This window comes from Elaeis guineensis, chromosome 16 (genome assembly GCF_000442705.2).
Source record: "Elaeis guineensis isolate ETL-2024a chromosome 16, EG11, whole genome shotgun sequence".
NCBI classification, from domain to species: Eukaryota; Viridiplantae; Streptophyta; class Magnoliopsida; order Arecales; family Arecaceae; genus Elaeis; species Elaeis guineensis.
The window spans coordinates 32,207,232-32,230,574 of record NC_026008.2 but is presented as its reverse complement, the minus strand read 5'-3'; the positions used below and the strand labels follow the sequence as shown (position 1 = coordinate 32,230,574).

At 36.8% G+C, this 23,343-nt stretch overlaps 1 pseudogene; it reads right to left on the bottom strand.

Moving 5' to 3' along the window:
* Positions 1-1,088: 1,088 nt before the first annotated feature.
* Positions 1,089-22,717, bottom strand: LOC105059307 (RNA-binding protein 2-like; annotated as a pseudogene).
* Positions 22,718-23,343: the final 626 nt, after the last annotated feature.

Genomic DNA, 23,343 nt, shown 5'->3' with positions numbered 1-23,343 from the left:
CTCTCTCTCTCTCTCACCTTTCCTACAGCTTTAGCAATTGATCACCGCCAGCAGAGGGTGGCCGATGGAGATCAATTTCTCAATGACTATCTGAGACTGCCGGATGAAGTTTAGTTTTGAATTGGATATCCAATCTTAAAATATGTGAACTGAGGTCAATCTTTATCATGTTACTGGGGAGAAGAAACGCATTGGACTAAAGATTAACCCCCAATTAATCCATACCCAATCCATTTGCAAGCCCAACAGTTTTCCCTCTTCTTACCTGCTCTTCACTTTCCCCATATTCCTTCCCCTTTATCATTCCATCCTCTCTAAATTATCAGTTACTACTAGGCCCTACCAACAGGTGGAGTTTTGACCAAACACGACCTGATTAAGCTTATGGGACCTTGCTAGTGGAGGTCAAGCAACCTACATGCAGGTTGGCATATGGCCAACGCTAAATAAGACATATAAATCACTTCCCCCTTATTGTGATCTGAGAGACGAGATGAGGAAAATAAAACAAGGTTTTTTCTGATCCTCTGATCACTATACCTAGAAAAAAGATGATTGAGTCATGATGGTCACAAATATGCAGCATACAATACATAATACAACCTCACTAATCCAATCACAAATTATCAAGGGGTGCCCAAGAGGTATGATCTCTAAATAAATGTGAAAAAAAATCTAAATGTATGCATGTATATTACAATGCATGCATCATGTCTCTAGAAATTGGCATTGTAATATTTGAAGTTACAAAAGGTGATCTCCATAAGTGTTATAATTATTGAACACTAGAGTTTTTTAGTTATTCTAGGCAACTATTTTTGTTCATTGATATTAATTTTCAATAACTGAGGATCATTTATTTAAAATATACTTCGCCAACAGCGAGTGTTGCCTTATCCACTGGGCTATGGTCACATGATGTTCTATTAGTACAACTCAATATGACAAATTCACATGTCACCTGCTGTGTTTGCCAGCAATAAACTGATAAACTGGGATCAAGCCCATTAGGTGAACCACAAGGAAAGAAGCAGCATGTAACGATCTGGTCTTAAACCATTCATATCAAGTAACAAACACTAAGCTAATGCCAGATAAAAATATTAGATGATGTTTTAAATACGATCCACAGAGCGCAATGTCTAGCTGGTTCATATTTAGTTATTACTGCATAGACAGAATAGCATATCATGTAACAGTTATATAGGCGCATAACAGATACATCACATTGTAATAACCTCAAAGTTCAGATGCCTATCGCAGCTATGTTCATAGTACTCTAGAGAACAGGAAAACCAGAAAAGGGCAATCTACCGAGTCCCTCGCTCACAGGAGCTTCCGAACCTACAAGAAACGACCAACGGACGGTTTCAGTGCAATTTGTCATCGTAACGCAAGATCGCTATTCTCAAGCACATTTTACAGCCGCAAAAAGAATTATAAGGAAAAACGCATGTATTTCTCGTATCACCTGTAAAAGGGAATCCCCACAACTTAACGCCTTCCACGAGGCCCACCAGATGACCTCGGACCAGGAAAGCGAGCAAATTGCAGCCTCAAATTGGCTGATTCTCGATCGTGCTCGTCAAATTTATAACCTGCAAAATCGAATCGTAACTATTTTACGTTGTGCACGGGACCGCGCTACACGGGAACATAACGGATCTGTAACATGCGAATAATGCAACATAACGGACCATAAAAACCCGGTCTATGTGTGCATACCCAGATAAGTCATATTGTAGGGATCAATAGAATTATACTTCTTCAAGCACCATTTAATTATATAGGCTAGTTCTTCACCAATCATCAGTTCACTCAAGCAATATGTTATAAGACAGTTCATCCTATGGATGTTCTCAGTCAGTTTAAAATCTTGATGGTGGCGGAGAAACATCCAAAAACTTAACTAGCTAATGGGTTCACCATAATCAGTGCACAATATGGGGGTCAAGTTTGCACGCCAAAAATTATTCTATTGTCAATAGGAGAGAGAACTAAAGGCAGAGTGTTAAGCAGCCGAAAGACTAGGAGCAGCAACACAAGCACTTTCCCAGGCAGGCAAAATGGAAAGAACCTAGACAGATCGGATAAGAACTAGAATAAAAATGGACAGCAACTACTGGCAGGACCTTTATCTATCGTGGCGGACAATCTTATACTGAAATTACGCATTCATATACGAACTCCCACTGAATAGCGCATCCATTCCAAACAAGAAACTTCCATCGTATGTGGACCATCTCATACTCAGTCTGACAAGGGTGACCAGGCCTAAGGGCATATTCTAAAGAATGGTAGAAAAATCGTGCTTGCCTTTCCTATCTAGATGATATTCACATCATATTCAAGTTTGCCCTGAAGACAAGTTACTTGAATTTTAGACCATGATAAGCAAGACATGTTAAAACATCGGTTGGTTAGCGCTCTTAAGCAGATCAAAAGATCTTAAATTTGAATTCCACAGGCAGAAACAAGTTCAGTCGAAAATTACAGGACAAAATTAAGCTGGTCATCTTGAATATGCTTTCTAATGAATCCAGACAAAAATTTCAAAATGTAGAATCCAGCAGAAAACTAGATACTGTAGAACCAGCAAATTGAAAGGGAAACTCAATAAGATTAGGAAAATGACTTGAAAAATAAGATAGGTATTCAATAAGATTAGGAAAATAACTTGAAAAATAAAATAGGTATATATGTACAGTATGGAAACAAATGAAAATGTGGCAGTGATGCTATTACAAAGAAGAGCATTAAAAAGCAACAATGCAGATGTGCAACTAAATGTGATTGTACATATCTAACATAAGTATTAAGTGTGATAAGCTTGTTGTTTTCACCTTGCAACGCATCCAAAGCAACCGCAGCTTGAGCAGGGGTGGAGAAATCAACAAAGCATAAGACAAGTGGATCTCCTCCAGGCTGGAAAAGGGATGAAAGGATGAAGCTATAAACAAACAGCAATACTTTACTGACAAAAATTTTGGTCTTAGCAAATCCAACTTACATGTCTTGATTCCTTGTTTACAAGTCTCACCTCTCGAAAACCTACAAAAGGGCGGAAAATATCTGCAGAAAGAAATTAAGGAACAGCAGAAGAGAAAGAACTTGACAAAAAGTGACAAGGACATAGGTACGAGGATACGAGAGACTTCCCTGCGTGTGCAGTTTGCAGGGAGGCCCTCCACAAATAATGTGTTTGAGGCATCCTGAGGAAGAGGAGGTTCTGGCCTTCCACCGCCATATCCAACACTCCGGCCATCCATTCCTCCAAGAGGAGGTTCAGGCCTTCCACCACCATATCCAACAGTCCGGCCATCCATTCCCCCAACACCCATCATACGCCGATCATCAACAGGATGACCAGTCATTCCTCCAGCCACAGTCCTGACTGATTCTCCAGCACCAAAAGATACCTACAGGAATGTTAACAACTGAAAGTTAGCCTTTTAATTAAACATGTAAATAACTAAGCATTCACAAAACAATACCCCATTGCGTAAGTAACGATCATAGGAAGCTGCAATTGATTCAGTATCTCTGATTGTACGGTGCCCTGTCCTTTCTTCATCACGAGAATAATAACCAAGCACTTCCGGACCACCAGGTATATCTTCAAAGTCAGAAACTTTCAGTCAAAAAAATATAAATATATATTGAAATATCTTGCACAAGTTGTTTTGCTATAGAAAAATGTCAGCACATATAGACCATGTACATTATCCAAAAAACTCCATGTCTTACAGAAGAAAATAACGTTACTTCAACCACTTTATTAAACAGGCCATAATATAATTCAAGAGGTTCAAGAAAGAAGGCATGTAAACAAAGTTCTTTGACAGTCATCTCTGCTTCTTGATATTTCCAAATGCCCCACAAAAATTCACCACATGAGTTTCCATTTCAATAACATATTTCTTCCTGAGACAGCATATTCTTGAGCAAGTTGTATGCCACAAGGAAAATGCCCTTTTACAGCCATAACACTACAGAACATCACATCTTTATGACCAAGCTGTATTGAAAATCATTCTATTGTTAAAACATAATTAAAATCGGTTGAAGAACAACCAGAATCGCAATGTTCTAAAGAGAGCTTTTTTTTTAAAAAAAAAAAGTCACCTGTAAGAGAAGGATCAGAAGGTTTAGAAATGTACATTAAGGAAACCAAAAATGTATCTGAAGTAAAAGGCATCCAATCACCTTGGTCTCAAATCATTGAGATAAGGTAGATATAGAAGCATATTGTCAGAAAGAAGAGATGAAGGGGCTATAGGCCAGCATGTCTTTTCTGATGAAGGATAGAAAAGAAAAGGAACACCAAATTTTGACAACTTTGTTATACAGGGATACAAATAAAGGTCTATATTTCCCTAAATCCTAAGCCTGTCATCTAGCGCATCATAAAGCACAACAAAATTGGAAGTGATCAATATATACATAAATTACACTGTGGTGTTTATCCAACCACCAGTATTTGCCATTAAGGCTCCACAAGTATGAAATTAAATCCAAATCCAAAATAAGACAAACCCAAAATAAAGAAAAATACCAATTGACATGATGCTTTACTGCTTGCAGCAAGGGACTATCTACTATCAAGGATCAAGCTTAAGTTGGAAGAAAGTAGGTTGTGATTGACCTTGCCACCAGAAGATCTAGTCTAAAAAGCAGTTTGAACCACACTATGGTCCAACTAGTTGATCTTGATAAAATTCTAAACAAAACAATCACTGGTTGTCATACCTACTATCTCCCCCTACCCCATTGGATAGAGTCATGTACCCCTCCATCTGTCTATCTCAGGATCAGTATCTCTATGACTACTGCACTAAACAATCACTTTGTTGTCATACCTACTTGTTGCATGCATGCATATGACCACTCCCCAACTTAAAAAAAGACCAAAGATCATAAAGGGTGTCATCCTCATCAACCAGATTGCGAGCACGCACACGTGCGTGCGTGCATGCACGCATATATATATATATAACATGCTACAAAACTAGCATATCATTGATAAAAGTATTGCATCTTGATTATATCTTAATAATGGTTCTCCATGCACAAAGTAGAGGTGTGCACAGTTCAGGTTAGGTCTGTTTAGGAGTATTTTTGAAACCGAACTAATTTAAATCAGTTTCCTAAAACTGAAACCAAAACCGAACTGACCAAATATGAAACCGGTTCAAACTGACCTAAAAAGTTCCGTTCAGCTTATTAGGTTGAACTTGAGGAGGAAGTGGGCAAGGTAGAAGAGGCCGGTGATGGACCTGATGGTGCCAGATATGGTGACGCCGTTGCAGATGAAGGGGTCGACATAAGGTCCATGGTTAGACCTATATCATTGTCCCCTATTCCTTGCGGAAGAACTAATCCACTAGCTATATGTAAATCTAAAGTCTTAAGACCACCAAAATCAATCTCAATAGATCCCTAATCTAGAGAAAACTAGCTAGCTCACTTGCAAGTAATAGAACTCACCAAGGAGAAGCAACCAATTGAACACATCCTTAGCTTCATCAGATCCATGTCCCTCAAGTGCGCCATTGAGCTCAGCATCCGAGACATTCTCCACAACCATGGCAAGGCCATCACCCTCTCCGAGCTCACCACCTTCCTCTGAAATAAATCTCAATAGATCCCTAATCTAGAGAAAACTAGCTAGCTCACCTGCAAGTAATAGAACTCACCAAGGAGAAGCAACCAATTGAACACATCCTTAGCTTCATCAGATCCATGTCCCTTAAGTGCGCCATTGAGCTCAGCATCCCAGACATTCTCCACAACCATGGCAAGGCCATCACCCTCTCCGACCTCACCACCTTCCTCTCCATCCCCTCACCCACAACCCCCGCACTTGAAAGCCTAATGTGCTTACTTATCCACTCTGGCCTCTTCGTGTCACACAAGGAAGGGGAGAAAACGAGAGTTATCTCCTTACACCAACCTCAAAACTCCTGGTGGAGGAGGAGAAAGTGCTTGGTCCACACCTAGATGGAGGGGCAACGAGGAAGATCAGAGAGGGGGTTCAAAAGGAGGCTCGCTGGTTGGGGTTAGGGCTTGGCCTTGGATGGTTGGATTGTGGGAAGCCACGAGAGAAGCAGCAATTTCCGGATGGAAGAAAGCCAAGCAGCAAGGTGAATGGGGGAGAGGCAAGAGCATGAAGGAGGCAATGAGGTTTTATGGGAACTGAACCAATAGCCATCATATATATATCGAGGCCTAGGTGATGGAGGCCATTGATGTTTGATCAGACAACTTCGAAGTGTTAGGCTTAAAAGGGTTGAAGGAGCTGGTTCTATTTAGCCTCACATCGGCTATTTAAATGAAAGTTTCTCGCTTGAAAACAAGAATCCTCACAGGTTCTCCACCGAGCACGGTAGCACTGGGTTTGGGTTCAGGTTATGCTGGGTTTGGGTGCAATTGGTGTACAGCATTGGCTCGCCCATTCCATGTAAGATGGTATATATGCAGGTCGATTAAGTTTAAGTTGGTTTTTCCGACTTAAACCGAAACCGAACCAGTTTTTTTGATTCCAAAAATATTCTAAACCAAAACCAAACCGAATGTGGAAAAACCCGATCCAAACCGAACCGAAATAACAGTTCAAGTCAGTTTGCGATTTAATTGGTTTTGTTGCACACCCCTTACTACAATGTTGACAAATTCTATTTTCCCAATTAGACAGTATTCATAATAGTCACAGTTAAGCTTAATCTGCTGCACAAAACCAAAGCATGCAAATTATCTGTCCTTCTAAGAAATAGTTTCAGGCAGCAACTACACTATTGCAACATCTAATCAGCAGATAAAGCAAATGATAGATTATTATAATACTTAAATTAAACATGAACCACAAAATTTCCTTAAAATAGATGATTAAAAAAATTCAATTTGAACTATTCTAGCATTCCTGACATCACAAACAGATCATCGCAGATAATTTCAGAAACATTAATCTACTGGCAAGATTTCCTTTGATGTTGTTGGTTTCTTGATTTTAGATTGTGTTACTGCTGAAGACAAACCTAATCCATCCTCTAAATGGATGGGGTAATCTTACTTCTAAATCAGCCTAGACATCATTTTAGATACCTCTTTTCTTAGTTGGCATCATCTATACCCACATTATGACTACTAAAAGGAGTACCATTACATCAAAAGGATTCACATAATATTGGTATCATGAATTAGTATAAATTCATCGATCTTCCAACATCACAATAGCAATCTCCCGACAATGATTTCATAATTCCAACAAAAGCTTTTTGTCATTTTCCCAGATTATATCCTACAAAAATAATTACCAAATCAATATTGCACAGAGGTCAGGAAAACAAGCATGAGACCTTTTAGTTTGATACACATACAATGGAACTAAGATCTGAACAATAATCCATACAAAGAATGTCACATTCTTTTAATTTATAATTATCTACATTTTCAAATAACCCGGATAAGACCTCAATGTTAAGATTATAACTTAGTTTTTACCATGCTCCAAGTAAATTGTGTTTTTTTCATTTCCATTGGCATTAACTAACAAAGAAAATTTTAAAATCTGCAAAACAGATACGGCATTGTGCTTATCTGCTGATTGGATGGAATCGAGAACCAGGAAAAACCAATCTCATTAATACTAAAAACTTCTGCAAACAATTCAAATAAAGCAATCAAGGAAACCAATCTCTACAATCATGTTCTATGGAATGTTTCTGGATCATAATAGTATATACTTTTTATAGCAAAGTCATTCAGAATGCAACTCTTATGGAGGAAGAACGGTGCTAGCAAGAGAGCAATAAAGAGAGTTACCAAATTATGATATCAAAAAATGTCTATCAAGTACAGTAGTTACCAATTTCCATGTCCAAAGCTATGCAACTTCTCCTGATCACCACTTTTGGTAAATTTGCTAAATTCGCTAAATTCACTTAGTAGGTTAGATCCAGCATCATGTCAACCTTACACTCTAAGTCCAAAGCCCAGATACAATTTCAAGACATCGCCTCTACACATTAAAGTACCTTTAGAAAATTTTGCCTAAAATACGTTTAAAAAAATCAAAAAAATCAGTCTAGGTAGGCCCATTTATACTTGTAAATGCAGCTAGAGCCAGCTCAACTCAACTCAGCTTTAATCCCAAACTAGTTGAGGTCAGCTACATGAATCCTTTCTCTCCATTCCACTCTGTTTAGGACCACACTTTTTCAAAGATGTAGTGATATCAGGTCAGGCAGAGCCAGCCCATATCTAATACTAGCATTCTTGGCAATACTCAAAAAATTACATTATCTTATCAACCCAGAGTGTCATATGCTTCTATCTAGGGTTAGGCCAATTTATTAAAATACGTCCAGAAGTATCAAACTTTAAGAGACTTATATCTGGGTTCAAACATCCTAGTGAGCTCAAGAACCACAAGCATGGCTTGGATAAAATCAATCTCGATGGTACAATAACTCCTAGAAGCAGTTCATCAAATGGTCGCTAAGTGACAACCTTCCACAATATAATGAAGGTAAAGGCCCATTTAAATTAAGCCAACATCAACTGCTGATTGCTGACGCCTAAAAGATTCGAAGGCTTCTGCTTGAAACTCAGAAGCTGGCTCTAAGCAAAAAAAAAGTAAAATAAAATAACATAAAAGCATCATCGTAAATGACTGCTAAGTAAGGACTCACCCACCAATCTTAAAATTCTACATAAGTCTCAACTTGTGGGCTCCATCCTGCACAAACTATGAGGCAAATGTTGCAAAATGGCTTGCCACATACCTTGAACACATTTATAGAAAATTGATAAAGATCACTGCATGTTCACCGTTCTAATTAGAGAGCATGTACACTGTTTGTTTCTATAGGCGGTCATCTATTAATCTCGTCTCTTTATTTTCTGCTGGAAGCCCTTTTCTTTTTTCCCAATGACCCTTTGAAGAAGACAGGAATGGAAGACTATGCATCTTTCCAACGGCCCAACAATCTTCACTCAATGCATGAATGTGGCATTTTGGAATATTGGTTAGCAAACATCACCAATGGGGCAACTTTGTTATAGATGGACCCTTCGTTGGGAGACTATTTCATAAATAACTACGAAATGTACAAACAGATGAATTATCACGCTCAAAATCAAGTGAATGGCACACGATATTTCCTTCTGAGCAAGTTCTTATCATTGGAACAAATGGGTTCTAGGAGGCCCAGCAAACTATGCCGGCAAGGGCTCTCAATATTAGGTTCTCATATTTTCTTTCCCTTTCCATGGTTCTTGCCTTGAGAATCTTCTTGGTCCAGCTAACGATGGCACATATCACAAGGATCCCAGACATATAAATATTCTCGAGATGATCTCTTTTTTTGGTTAAAAAGGGTAGTCCTAGAATAATTTATGTACCAACCTATTTTATGGGATATACTTCCAGTATCTATGCAATTAATTCATCCAAAACTTTCACAATAACTACAATGCTCCATCCAAGACTTCAAGTCTAGATAGGATGTCCCATGGGACATCGAGACGAGGCATGGTCCTGAGTGTCAGGTGTTAGATGTATATCCTATAAGTCAATATGACAGACATATTGTAATAATTTTAGAGCACAATTTTATACTTAAAACATTGATTCGATCAATAAAAGGACAAGTTTAATTTGCATTTAAAAAGTAATGTGTCCTTGAATCGTCCATGAAATTAATACTTCGATATATATTCTTAAGGTATTGAAAATTAGAGACATGTATAATTAATTCCTAAATGCTCTCGATCATATTATCATCATGAGGATGGTGATCGATCCGAATAGACCGACGCACAAATCACTTTCTTCAAGATAGATGAATCTCTGATCTACAGTGTAGAGACACTGAACGACGAGAACGGATAGTTGTTAAAAAATAACTAGCACTGAGCGTGACCATACGAGAGATCATTTGGATTTCCAATCAATCGTCAGCGATCGTCTCGATGCTTTAGTTGTGTGAATAATCCTGACCTGCGATGGTACAACTGCTCACAGTGAGACTGCTGGAGTTTGACTGACATATAAACATGACCTCATTGAGACCTTGTAGTGGATGTTGGCGATAGTTGGTCCACTGTAGGAGTAGGATGCGTATCTAGATAGAATCTATCAACCTTAATAAAAAGGAATAGTCCTATAGGATTTGAGAGGCTACGTCCAAGAGTCTATGACCACAGCAGTGTGATTGATGAAAAAGAATTTTCATGAGGATCATAATTAGACTTGAACTAATCAAATCTATCATATGACTGATGATGAGATTTGACGATTTATCCATAACCTGCGATCTAGTCGGGACTCACAATAGAGGGACTGAATCACATGTGAACTCCACTTTGAAACTCTTTTTAGTTCTACTGAGCTACTACTACATACTGCTAGGTGTCACTGATGGATTGTGAGAGCTCACTAGAATTGCTCAGAATCGACAATCCTTATTGAGTTAAAGTGAAATTGTTCTGATCCATTGAAAAAAGTTTCAATGACACTATGATAGAGATCATAGTATATCTCACTATCAGATAGAATTAAACTTATGGGGTCACACAATAAAGAGATTAGACCTGAAATAAACAATTAAATTTATGAAATCTCAATTAGATTTAGAGAAACCCTATTGGCTTCAGAATAACCTTACTAACACATAGTTGAATCTAATTTCTTCTTTGTACTTGAATTTCTTATTTGATAAGATTAATTCGAGTTAATTGCCTACTAATAACCTAAATGAACTAGATTTATTGGACTCCAATAGTTAGATACCTAGGGTTTTGGATCGTATGCAGTAAGGATTTAAACTCTTAATCAATTTTCTTAATTGTTAGCATGGGACGCCACTTGATTTGATCAAGTTGGGGGTGCCCACTTAAAAAGGGGCGTGTGGGACGAGCATGGAGCATCCCTTAAGCCCCATGTGGCATGTGAAAAAGTGGATGCAAAGACTCTAATAGTTGGCGCCTAATGGATCTCCTAAAAAGAGTCAAATATCTAAGGCTACAAGGATTCTTAATGCAAGTAGGACTTGTATTAAGAGGCTATTTGGTTTTAAATAGGATTCAAACATTTTGCCTATTTAAAAGGACCTTCTTTAAGGCTCTTTACATCGAAATTCTAGCGACCCCCATGCCTCTTAAGAGTCCCCACGCCTCTCCCTCTCCTCCCTTCTAGTTCCAACGCCCAAAGGTTGGACATCCTCCATCTCCACGCCCAAGAAGAGCTTGGGCGTCCCCTTTTCTTTGCTGGTTTCCAGTCCTTAGTTGCTTCGTAATCAAGGGAAGAAAAACAAGAGAAGAAAAGAAAAAAAGATCAACAAAAGGATCAAAATATTAATCGTGATCCAGGCTTCATTCAGATTCGCAGGATGATTGTTCTTGAAAAAGAAAAATCAACACTAAAGAGGACTGTTCCAAACTAATTCTGAGTGGATACCCATAGAGACCGGACACTTGTACGGCTTAAGGACAACCTACTTTCTTTCAGATCCAGATTTGAAGAAAAAAATTGCAAAATAAGTATGTGATTCGATCACATATTTAATTTCAGCATAAAATTCAGCATGTATTCAATTTCAACATATAAAGTAGATCCTTGTGTTCTATGTTTTATGCATACATGATTTAGATGAAAAGGTGTTTTAATCTTCTATTCCGCTGCATTGTTTAGAAAAAAAAATTTGAAATACACATGCATGCCCCAACCCACAATTCCAATAGTGGTATCAGAGCCACAAATTTTATATGCATGAAATTGACATGCATATTTTTGAAAAGAGTTTCAAAATCTGATTTTTCTTGATACATGAGATATATAGATGATTGTTTTGAATCTGAAATTTATTTTAGATTTAATTTTCAGTTCACATATTCGATATGTGAAGATATGCATAGATCTGAAATTATTCTAAATAGGATCTTAGTTCATGTATATGTGATATACAGATGCATGCATAAATCTGAAAATTATTTTGACATGATTTATGATTTATATATAAAATGTATGATTGCATATTTAGGTCAGAAAATTAGTTTTAATATGATTCAAGATTTATATATGAGATGTATGATATCATGTTAAGATCTAAATTTTAGTTTAGATCTGAATTTTACATACATATACGAGATATGCTTGTAACGTTAAATCTGAAAATTTGTTTCATGATTTAAAACTTATCTTTTATGCAAAAAATTTAAATCTGAAATTTGATTTTAGAATCTAAAATTTATATTGGTGCATGAGAATTTTGGTCATAGATAAATCAATAATTAGGTCATGCAATTAGATTGCATCAAAGATTTTTGATTTGAACATAATAGATCTAATTCAATTAAGGAATTGATCAAACCGAATCAAGTGTTGATTAGGATTAGATTGATTAAGTTTAAGATCATGCAATTGTAGTTGATCTAATCGATAAAATCTCATATGTAAAATCAATTAACCTAAGGACCTAACCAATTTATTGATGTCTGATTATTTAATTGATTCCGTTCGCTGACCTAACCAATTTATTGATGTCTAAAGAAAGCAACAGAAGGACCACCACTGACCTACACTTATCTAACCAATTTAGAAGATTAAGTCTTGAATAAGGTTGCTTAGCGATTTGGTATAGCCCATGCCAATTAGATTGATCATATGATGACTGATTAGATGAGATCTAAACCTAAATCTTTCCATAAATATTAAGTCCATAGATCTTCCACCATTGTAGATATGCAGGCGTGGTACCGATGTTGATTGTTCTCGACTGATCACGGTGGTTCAGTTGCACCGAGAACACACAATCACTCTATTAGCAAAGAATTACTCCAGGATAAGGATGAGGTTGGACCAAATAACTGTTAGGTAAGGGTCCCAATGACGGCTTTGAACCTGCCTATGAATGGTGGATCAAATTTAACTAAAGAGTGTGATCAATAACTGTTAGGTGAATCCATATAATTTAGAAAGCAAGTCGCTGCAATATGCTTAGAGAAGCATCTGGACAAAAGGTTATCCACATGTCGGTGTGCATGTTACCAATAACTGTTAGATAAGATATATGGGATTGGTGGAACTGCAACACCCACTAAAAATCCAGTTGTCGCGTTAGGATTTTCGTTTTCCGTCCAGAGAGTGGAGAGATCTGAAAAAATAGTAAGAGTCATTGTTTGCTTCTTAAAGTCCCTAGAGCAAATATAAATTTAAAGTACAAAAATCTAACTTAAATCTCTACTCTCGCAGTTAAACCATGTCAGCTTCAAATCCTCTAGTCCGCATCCTTGAGTCTAATTTTTTTACCAGAACCAATTATAAAAACTGACTTAGAAACCTCAAGATTATCCTGATTTCTGAAAAATTATATCATGTACTCGACCAGAAACCCCTAGTGTTACCAAACCGTCCTACTACTGAGCAAAGAACAGTATATGAAAAGTGGACGGATGAAGATAGTCGAATTAAGTGCTATGTGCTAGCTTCCATATCAAACGAATTGCAAAGCCAACATGAGCATATGCCTACTGCCAGGATTATGATCACTCACCTACAAGAGTTGTATAATGAGCAAAACCGCACAGTGCGCTTCGAAGTGTTCAAGAGACTTTTCAATCTGAAGATGCATGAAGGACAATCAGTTTATGCACACTGTATGACAGTGATCAAGGACATTAAGGAGCTTAAGAAGCTCGAACTTGATATGCAAAAGAAATTGCCGATGGATTTGATCCTTCAATCCCTTATGAATTCATATAGTCAATTTATTGTAAATTTTCATATGAACAAATTTGATTGCATCATACCCGAACTGATCAACATGTTGATCACTACTGAGAGAACCTTAAAGAGTTCAAAGGACACTGTTCTCACCATAGAGCGGACTTCTTCATTCAAAAAAAATCTAGTTGGAAGAAGATGAGTAAACCCATAAAGAAGCAGAAGAAAGAGAGCAAGCCAAAGAAGGACGTTCCGAAGAAGGCTGAAGCAAAAGGAAAGTATTCCACTATGATGCTGAAGGCCACTAGAGGAGGAACTGTCCACTCTATCTGGAGAGCCTGCAGATTAAAAAAGATGACAAACCTTAATAAAGTATGCTCGTAATTGAATCTAACCTTACGATTTCTTCTACTTCTAGTTGGATATTGGCCTCTGATTCGAATGCTCATATATGTACTTCAATGCAGGATCTAATAAAAAGTAGAAGGTTGAAGAAAGGTGACATGATCCTTTGGATCGATAATGGAGCAAAAATTACTGCAAAAGCCGTTGGCACTTATCCTCTTCGATTACCGTCAAGATTTAGATTAGATTTGAAAAACAGTTATTTTGTTGCTATAGTTAGTTGGAATTTGATTTCCGTATCTGTACTAACACAAGATGATTTTAATTTTAATTTCAATAAAGATTTTTGTTCTATTTATTTATGAAATAAATTGATTGCACGTGGTCTTTTAATTGACATTCTTTATCATCGTAGATCAAAAGAGATCCAGAAATAAAATTAACCAAAAATACTTCTGACATCATAGACTAGACTATATTGAAAAGGACAGGATAAACTGAAAAAGGATGGGATCCTTGGCTTTTTTGATTCAGAGTCGTACTCAACTTGTAAATCTTGCCTTCAAGAAAAAATGGCCAAGTTATCTTTTATTGGACATGGGGAAAGGGCCATCGAGTTACTTGTCCTGATACACACTGATGTGTATGGATCATTTGATGTGCAGATCAAGAATGGTTATAGCTACTTCATTACCTTTATCGATGATCTATCACGGTACAGGTATGTGTATCTGATGAAATACAAATCTAAAATCTTTGAAAAATTCAAAAAATACAGAAATGAAATAGAAAAACAAACAGGCAAATCCATTAAGATTCTTCAATCTAATCGAAAAGATAAATACTTTAATCAGAAATTTCTGAGATATCTTAACGACAACGGCATAGTCTCTCAATGAACTCTTCCTGAAACACTTCAGCTCAACAGAGTATCCGAGAGGAATAAGACTCTATTAGATATGGTGAGGTCCATAATGAGCTTCACTGATTTATCCTTATATCTTTGGGAACATACCTTATTAACTGTAATTCACTTATTGAATAGAGTTCCATCAAAATATATTCCTACTACACCATATGAGATATGGCACGGTAAGAAGCCGAACCTAAGTTATCTTAAGACTTGGAGATGTCCGACCTATGTCAAGAGATAAATAACTGATAAATTAGAGGATAGATCTGTAATAGCTCATTTTATAGGATATCCAAAAGAATCAATGGGATACTACTACTTTCCACAAGATCACAATGTGATTGTGAGTCGGAATGCTATATTTTTAAAAAAATAATTTATCCAGAATGGTAGCAGTGGAAGGTTAGTTGAGCTTAAAGAGAAGATCTCTGAAGAACAAAGAGCTATAGATCCTCAGGAATCCATTATTCATGAGTCAGTAGTTGAAATTTCTTTACCACCTCGTAGATCTAGCAGGATCTTCCGACCTCCTGAAAGGTACATAGATATGCTTACGAAGGAAGTAAAAGAAATATTTTTTATGGGAGATAAGAATCATGATGATGATCTTAATACCTTTGACGAAGTGATGTCTGACATCGATTTTGAAAAATAGTTAGATGCAATGAAATCAAAGATTGACTCGATGTACTCGAACCAAATATGGACGTTAATAGATCCACCCGAAGGTATAGTACCCATTAGGTGTAAATGGATCTATAAGAGAAAAATAGGTGCCGATGGTAAGATAGAGACCTATAAAGCTAGGCTCGTGGCAAAAAATTTTAGTCAGCACGAAGGTATTGACTATCAGAAAACCTTCTCGTCCGTAGCTATGCTGAAATCCATCCGTACTCTGCTTGATGTTGCAGCTTATTATGATTATGAAAACTGACAGATGGATGTGAAAACTACTTTCCTAAATGGATATCTTGAGAAAAATATCTATATAGAGCAGTCTTTGAATTTCACATCTGATGACGATGATCACCGAGTCTGCAAGCTGCAAAGATCCATATACGGATTAAAACAAGCTTCTCAGAATTGAAATTTTCGTTTTGATGATGCGATCAAATCGTTTGATTTCATCAAGAATGAAGAAGAACCTTATATACACAAGAGGATCAGTGGGAGTGCAATAACATTCCTTATATTATACGTGGATGATATTCTCCTCATTAAAAATGATATTCCCATGGTGACCTCGATCAAAAGATAATTGTTCAAAAAATTCTTCATTAAAGACATAGGAGAAGCATCCTATATTCTTGGAATAAAGGTCTATAGGGATAGATCTACAAGAATGCTAGGCCTATCACAAAAACTGTACATAGAGAAAGTACTATATAGATTCGACATAGAAAATTCTAAAAGAGGATTCCTATCTCTTAGGCATGGTAGTCGTCTTTCCAAGACGATGTGTCCGACCACATTTGAGAAAGTTCAGCGCATGAAAAGAATTTCTTATGTCTCAACCATAAGGAGCCTCATATATGCCATGCTGTGTACTCGACCTGACATTGTCCTTACTGTGAGTATCACGAGCAGATATCAATCGAATCCAAACGAGAAGCACTGGATAGCTGTGAAAAATATCCTTAAATATTTAAAAAAAATTAAAAATTTATTCTTGATTTTTGAAAAAAATTCTAAGTAACGAGTCGAGGGATATACTGATTCAGACTTCATGTCTGATCCTGATGATAGAAAGTCTACAGCAGGATATGTGTTCGCATGCAGTGGTGGCGCAGTCAGCTGGAAGAGTTCCAAACAACCCATCATAGCGTATTCGATCACAGAAGCTGAATATGTCGCTGCTTCGGATGGTGCTAAGAAAGATTTCTGATTCAAGAAGTTCGTCGTGGAGCTTGAAGTTATGACATCGAATATCATACCACTTTATTGCGACAACAATGAAGCCATGGCACTTGTTAAGAAGCTAAGGTCACATTAGAAATCAAAGCACATCGAGCGGCAATTCTTTATCATACACGACTATCTCGAAAAGAAATATATCGAGATGCAAAGAATAGACTCCGCGGACAACATGACAGATCCGCTAATAAAGCAATTAAACCAACTAAAGATGAAAATACATCTTAAAAAGATGAGACTTAAATTAATGGCCAATTGACTTTAGTCCAAGTGGAAGATTGTTAGGTGTGTCCTAGAAGTCAATATGACTGACATATTGTAATAATTCAAGGACACAACTTTGTACTTAAAATATTGATTTGATCAATAAAAAAATAAGTTTAATTTTCATTCAAGAAGTGACGTGTCCTTGAATCGTCTATGAAATTAATGCTTCAATACATATTCTCAAGATATTGAGAATTAGAAGCATGTATAATTAATTCTTAAATACTTTCGATCATAGTATCATCATGAGGATGGTGATCGATCCAGATAGACCGATGCACAGATTGCTTTCTTCAGGATAGATGAGTCTCTGATTTACGATATAGAGACACTGAGCGACAAGTGCGGATAGTTGTTAGAGAACAACTAATCCTGAACGTGACCATACGAGAGATCACTTGAATTTTTAATCAATCGTCAGTGATCATCTCGATGCTGTAATTCTGTGAATGATTCTTTGATCTGCGATGGTACGATTGCTCGTAATGAGACTGCTGGAATTTGACTAACACATAAACATGACCTCATTGAGACCTTATAGTGGATGTTGGCGACAGTTGATCCACTGTAGGAGTAGAATACGCATCTAGATAGAATCTATCGACCTTGATAAAAAAGAGTAGTCCTATGAGATTTAAGAGACTAAATCCGAGAGTCTATGTCCACAATAGTGTGATTGATGGAAAAAAAATTTCATGAGGATCACAATTAAATTTGAGCTCATCGAATCTATCATATGATCAATGATGAGGTTTGACGATTTATCCATGACATGTCATCTAGTCGGAACTTACGATAGAGGGACTGAATCACATATGAATTCCACTTTGATGTTCTTTTTCGGTTCTGCTAAGTTGCCACTATATACTACCAGGTGCCACTAATGGATTGTGAGAGCTCACTAAAGTTGCTCAGGATTGACAATCCTTGTTGAGTTAAAGTGAAATTATTTCAACTCATTGAAAAGAGTTTCAATAACACTATGATAGAGATCATAGTATATCTCACTATCAGATAGAATTGAATCTATGGGATTACACAATAAAGAGATTAGACCTGGAATAAACAATTGGACTTATGAAGTCAGAATTGGGTTTAAAAAAACCCTATTAGCTTCAGGATAACCTTACTAACACATGGTTGAACCCAATTTTTTCTTTGTACTTGAATTTCTTATTTGATAAGATTAATTCGAGTTAATTACCTGTTAATAACCTAAATGAACTAGATTCATTAGGCTCTAATTGTTGGGTACCTAAAGTTTTGAATTATATGCATTAAAAGTTTAAACCCTTAATCAATTTTTTTGATTGTTAGCATGGGATGCCACTTGATTTGATCAAGTTGGGCATCCCACTTAAAAGAAGACGTGTGGGACCAGCATAGGGCATCCCCTAAGCGCCATGTGGCATGTGAAAAGTGGGTGCAAAGACTCCAATAGTTGGCGCCTAATAGATCTCCTAAAGAGAGTCAAATATTTAAAGCTACAAAAATTCCTAATGCAAGTAGGACTTGTATTAAAGGACTATTTAGTTTTGAATAGGATTCAAACTTTTTATCTATTTAAATAGGCCTTCTCTAAGGCTTTTATATCAAAATTCCAACAGCCCCCACACCTCCTAAGAGTCCCCACGCCTCTCCCTCTCTTCTCCCTTCTAGTTCCAACGCCCAAAGGTTGGGCGTCCTCCATCTCCACGCCCAAGAGGAGCTTGGGCATCTTTTTTCTTTGCTGGTTTTTAGACCTTAGTTGCCTCATAATCAAAGAAAGAAGAGCAAGAGAAGAAGAGAAGAAAAAGATAAAGAAAAGGATCAAAGTATTGATTGTGATCCAGGCTTCGTTCAAATTCGCAAGATGATTATTTTTGGAAAAGAAAGATCAACATCGAAGAGGACTGTTCCAGACTGATCCTGAGTGGATACCCGTAGAGATCGAATACTCGCACGACTTAAGGAGAACCTACTCTCTTCCAGATCCAGATTTGAAGAAAAGAATTATGAAACAGGTATGTGAATCAATCACATATTTAATTTCAGCATAAAATTCAGCATGTGTTCAATTTCAACATATGAAGTAGATCCTTGCATGCATGATTTAGATTAAAAGGTGTTTTAATCTTTTATTCCACTGTGTTGTTTAGGAAAAAAAATTGAAACACATGCATGCCCGACACGAAATTCCAACATCAGGATAAAACCACCCCACCACTATGCCAACATCTCGTTCAGCTTGTCCTACGACAATTAGGACAAGGGGCAGGATGACAGCACGTGGCATTGCATAGAAAAAATAGGACCGCCCCATCCCACAAGATTTATATCATTGGATCCATCTACACTCTATATTAATAAGGTAGTAATGGAAAACCAGTCCAAAAATTTCAGCAACCAAGCCTATTATCTTTCATAAAATCCTGGGCATAAAGACCAATTAAAGTCATCAATCTATCCAAACTAGCTCCTACTCTCACCCATAACCAATACTATCAACAGAATTGATCTTTAACAATCTCTAATCTCATTCTCCAAGGCCCCCCCCTCCCCCACCTTTTCAGTTTTTAAGTACAAGGTGATAAATAATAAGCACGAGGCCTGAAAATCTCCAAATACGATAGGCATTTCTTCATTCCCCTTTCCCATATAAAAAATGTAATTCCAAACCTTCTACTCTTTCTAAGCACATTGATCAGTCTATCAAATTTGAAAAAAAATCTAGCTAAGCCTATCTTCTCCTTGTGAAAAAGAAAGGAAAAGACCTCCATATTTTTCTAAATACACCCAAAAGCACCAAACATGCCTTGGAAGAAAGAAAAGCATACATGCAGATCTCTAAAAATCCTCAAAAATCAACTTGATACCATCTCAAAACCCTACACAAGCCACTGAAGGAGTTCACTACAGAACTTCTCCCTTAGTTACGGATCTTCTTATATGTAGACCGCACAATAAGGATACTAAAAAGCTACGAGGCAATCATATGAAACCAGCAGTAATATGACATCCTCGATTCTCTCCCACCATCTGTCATTTTCTCTTTCACCGTAATTTATTACTTTCATCAGTCTCATTTAACAAACTTAGTAATACAGATTTCATTGAATATAAAGATTTCTTTCTTTAAGCAAAATAATCTGGAAGCCAGAAAAGCTAGTTTGTTTGGTAGTTTAGCCTTTTTCTTAGATTTTAGATCAACCATTTAGAAAGTATAAACGGTGAATCCACTCTTTAGCATAATTAGTGTCTCAACACATGAAAGCATATATATTCCTACAACACACAGATTTTCATCTGCAAAAAATATGAGTGCAATGAGTAGGGAAAAGCAAGAAAAAGTTTGATGCAGTTACATGCCATGTTATGCGATGCATATTACTTGGTAAAATGGAGGCAAGAACCCTTGGGTTCACAAAGCTATCCTCTTTTGGATTTCAAGTTTCTAGCAGACCAGTCCAAATATGCCAGGAAAACTCATTACACATGTCCGATGCAATCAAAGAATATAAAAAAATCATACTGTGTTCCTATGCATGTCATGACTAAGTAAACCTATAAAACATTATATAGAAGTATAGCAAGTACTTATTCATGAATGTTCTTTGTTTGTGGAAAATACATGCATTGAAGATAAGAAATAAATAAGCTCTAATAAGAGTACATATATATCAAAAAGTAAACAAATGTGAGATTACAAGATAAAAGGAAAGAAAGTCAGAAAAGACAAAAGATTCAGACCTTGTGTGGAAATTTTTACAGGCGCCTAGGACCTATTAGAATTAAGGAAGTGGTTTACATATTCAGGAAATGGCACTTACCATCGTCAGATATATTAAGTGATTAAAAGCAGAAGTTTCATCTTAAGCAGCTATTTGAGAAAGTACATATAAAAAAAATTTGATAAGCTGACACGTTTTTGGGCATTCAATAAGGATCTTCTCCTATACTAAAGGTTTATGCAATCACTAAGTGCTGATTAGAATGGCACGTCATTTGTCATACCAGTGCCTTACTAGCACACCACACTGTCAGAGTGCCAGCTGTGTCAGTGCTCATCATGCTGCTTGGCAGTGCACACCAAACCGTAGAACTACACAGCAAGGTACATACTCTTTCAGTGCTCAGGTTGCACAGCACCAGAGCATGACATTTTAATCATTGACCGACACCATCTATCATTTTGAATGAGAGTTGTGAACTTGTGATAAAGTATTTTAAATGCTAATTAGGTCAGCCTCGCATTCACCTTGTGCACTCAACACTGATGGATACCACAATGATCAAGCATGACAAATATATTTCAGTTTCCAAATGACATTCATCAGATTTGACAACAAAATGAAAAAATGTCAAGAATTGAGGCAAACCTCCAACTTCATAAGTGGTAAGAAAGACATAAGTTATGGTACTAATATGGTAGAATACCAAGAGGTCTATGTTGCAGCAACCATAACACTAAGTTAAAATTAATGGTGTGCAACACGTACGCAAAAGGCCGTCAGGAAAGTATCATCAATAAACCTTTAGAATCTCAAGCAGCAGCCAAGGTCATGTCCTTACACAAAACTATAACACAGAAAGAAATTTCATTGGAAAAAAAAAAGACACTCCTGAAATGAAATCAAGGCTACTATGGCAGAAAATTTTGCCATATTCATCACGAGCAATCTTCTCTGTTCTTTATTTCAGATTCAATTTAATCTGCCCTCAAAACAAAAGGAATGGAATTCGCCTTTGTGAAAACACGTGGACAACCCATATTTCCCTTGATCATAACCAACAAAAATAGGGATTTCCGGACTACCCCGTAACAGATCTGTTCAATATCCACATAGTTAAATTCATATGCATCAAAATAGAGAATTATATGTCCAAAAATTCTCAGCCAAATCTCCACACGATAACTAACCCACTAATGACACTGATTTAAACCAACCGATATCGTATGCCAGCATTCCATCAACTTTTATCGATCCGAAAACCAACTTTTTTTTTTTAGAAAACAAAAATAAAAGTGTTTTTCCTTTAATCGAAACAACTCACTTAACATCCACTCTTATCTGCATAGTATGTGAAGAATTCACCCAAATACCCCCTCATAGGTAGATCTAAAGGAAAACTAATCTCAGGTATCATCAAAAACAAGAGGAAAAACGAAAGGAAACCCTAGCGAATCCAACGGATAGCGGAGGAAATAGAACAAACAAATCGACAAATAGAATTCGATGAAAGGGCCTAACAAAAGAAGAAAAAAAAAAAAAACTATAAGGCGCAAGAACGAAGAGGCATCCGGGGGTGAAGGGGGACGTACCGGCGTAATCGGCGCGAGGGCGCTTCAGGGGAGCCGTGGGAGCGGCCATGGCTGCGGCCTGGTGGCGTGGGTCGCTGTACCTCCAGTAGGCGTCGGCCATTCTTGGTCTCTCGGTGAGGGGAACGAAGAAGAAAAGGCTAGGGTTTTGCTTCTCCTTTGGTTCTCCTCTCTGGACGAACAGAGGCGGATCGAAAGAAGAGGGCCAAACGAACGAGAGAAGCGACAAATGGACGAGTGCGGGCGTGATAAAGTGGTCCGATACTAGGGCTGCCACGGTGCCACTTTATTGCGTAACGTGGCTTGCACGTGCTAGGTAGATCTTAAATATAAAAAATATATATATAATATATAACATATGAAAAAAATAAAATAATATATGTAAATAATTATAGATATTAATATATTAACATCATTTATAGACAAATGTAGAAAATACATATATTTGTATGAATTATCAACTTTTAACTCCTGTATATGCTATCAATTTAGCCGTTGTTAATTATCATTGAAGAATAAAATTTTATTTTGTAGTGTGATCTTAGATATCCTACCTCCACGGTTATATCTTAAAGATAATTTAAATTGGACCACCATCAATACATAAATATATATATATATATAAGATATTATATATTCGAGCGTATTGTTAAACATGATATACATTAACCGAAAAGCTTAAAAATGAAAATACTAAAATTTGTGTATTTAATGGTTTTTAATCTAATCATTAAGTAGATATCAAATTGGATGGTACTGATTGTACTATTGTAATAAAATACATATAGGGCATATAAATCAACATTCACTTTATAAATCGTTATCATATATCATAAAATATAGATAATTTAAATTCATTGACCTTAGATATTTAGATCATAG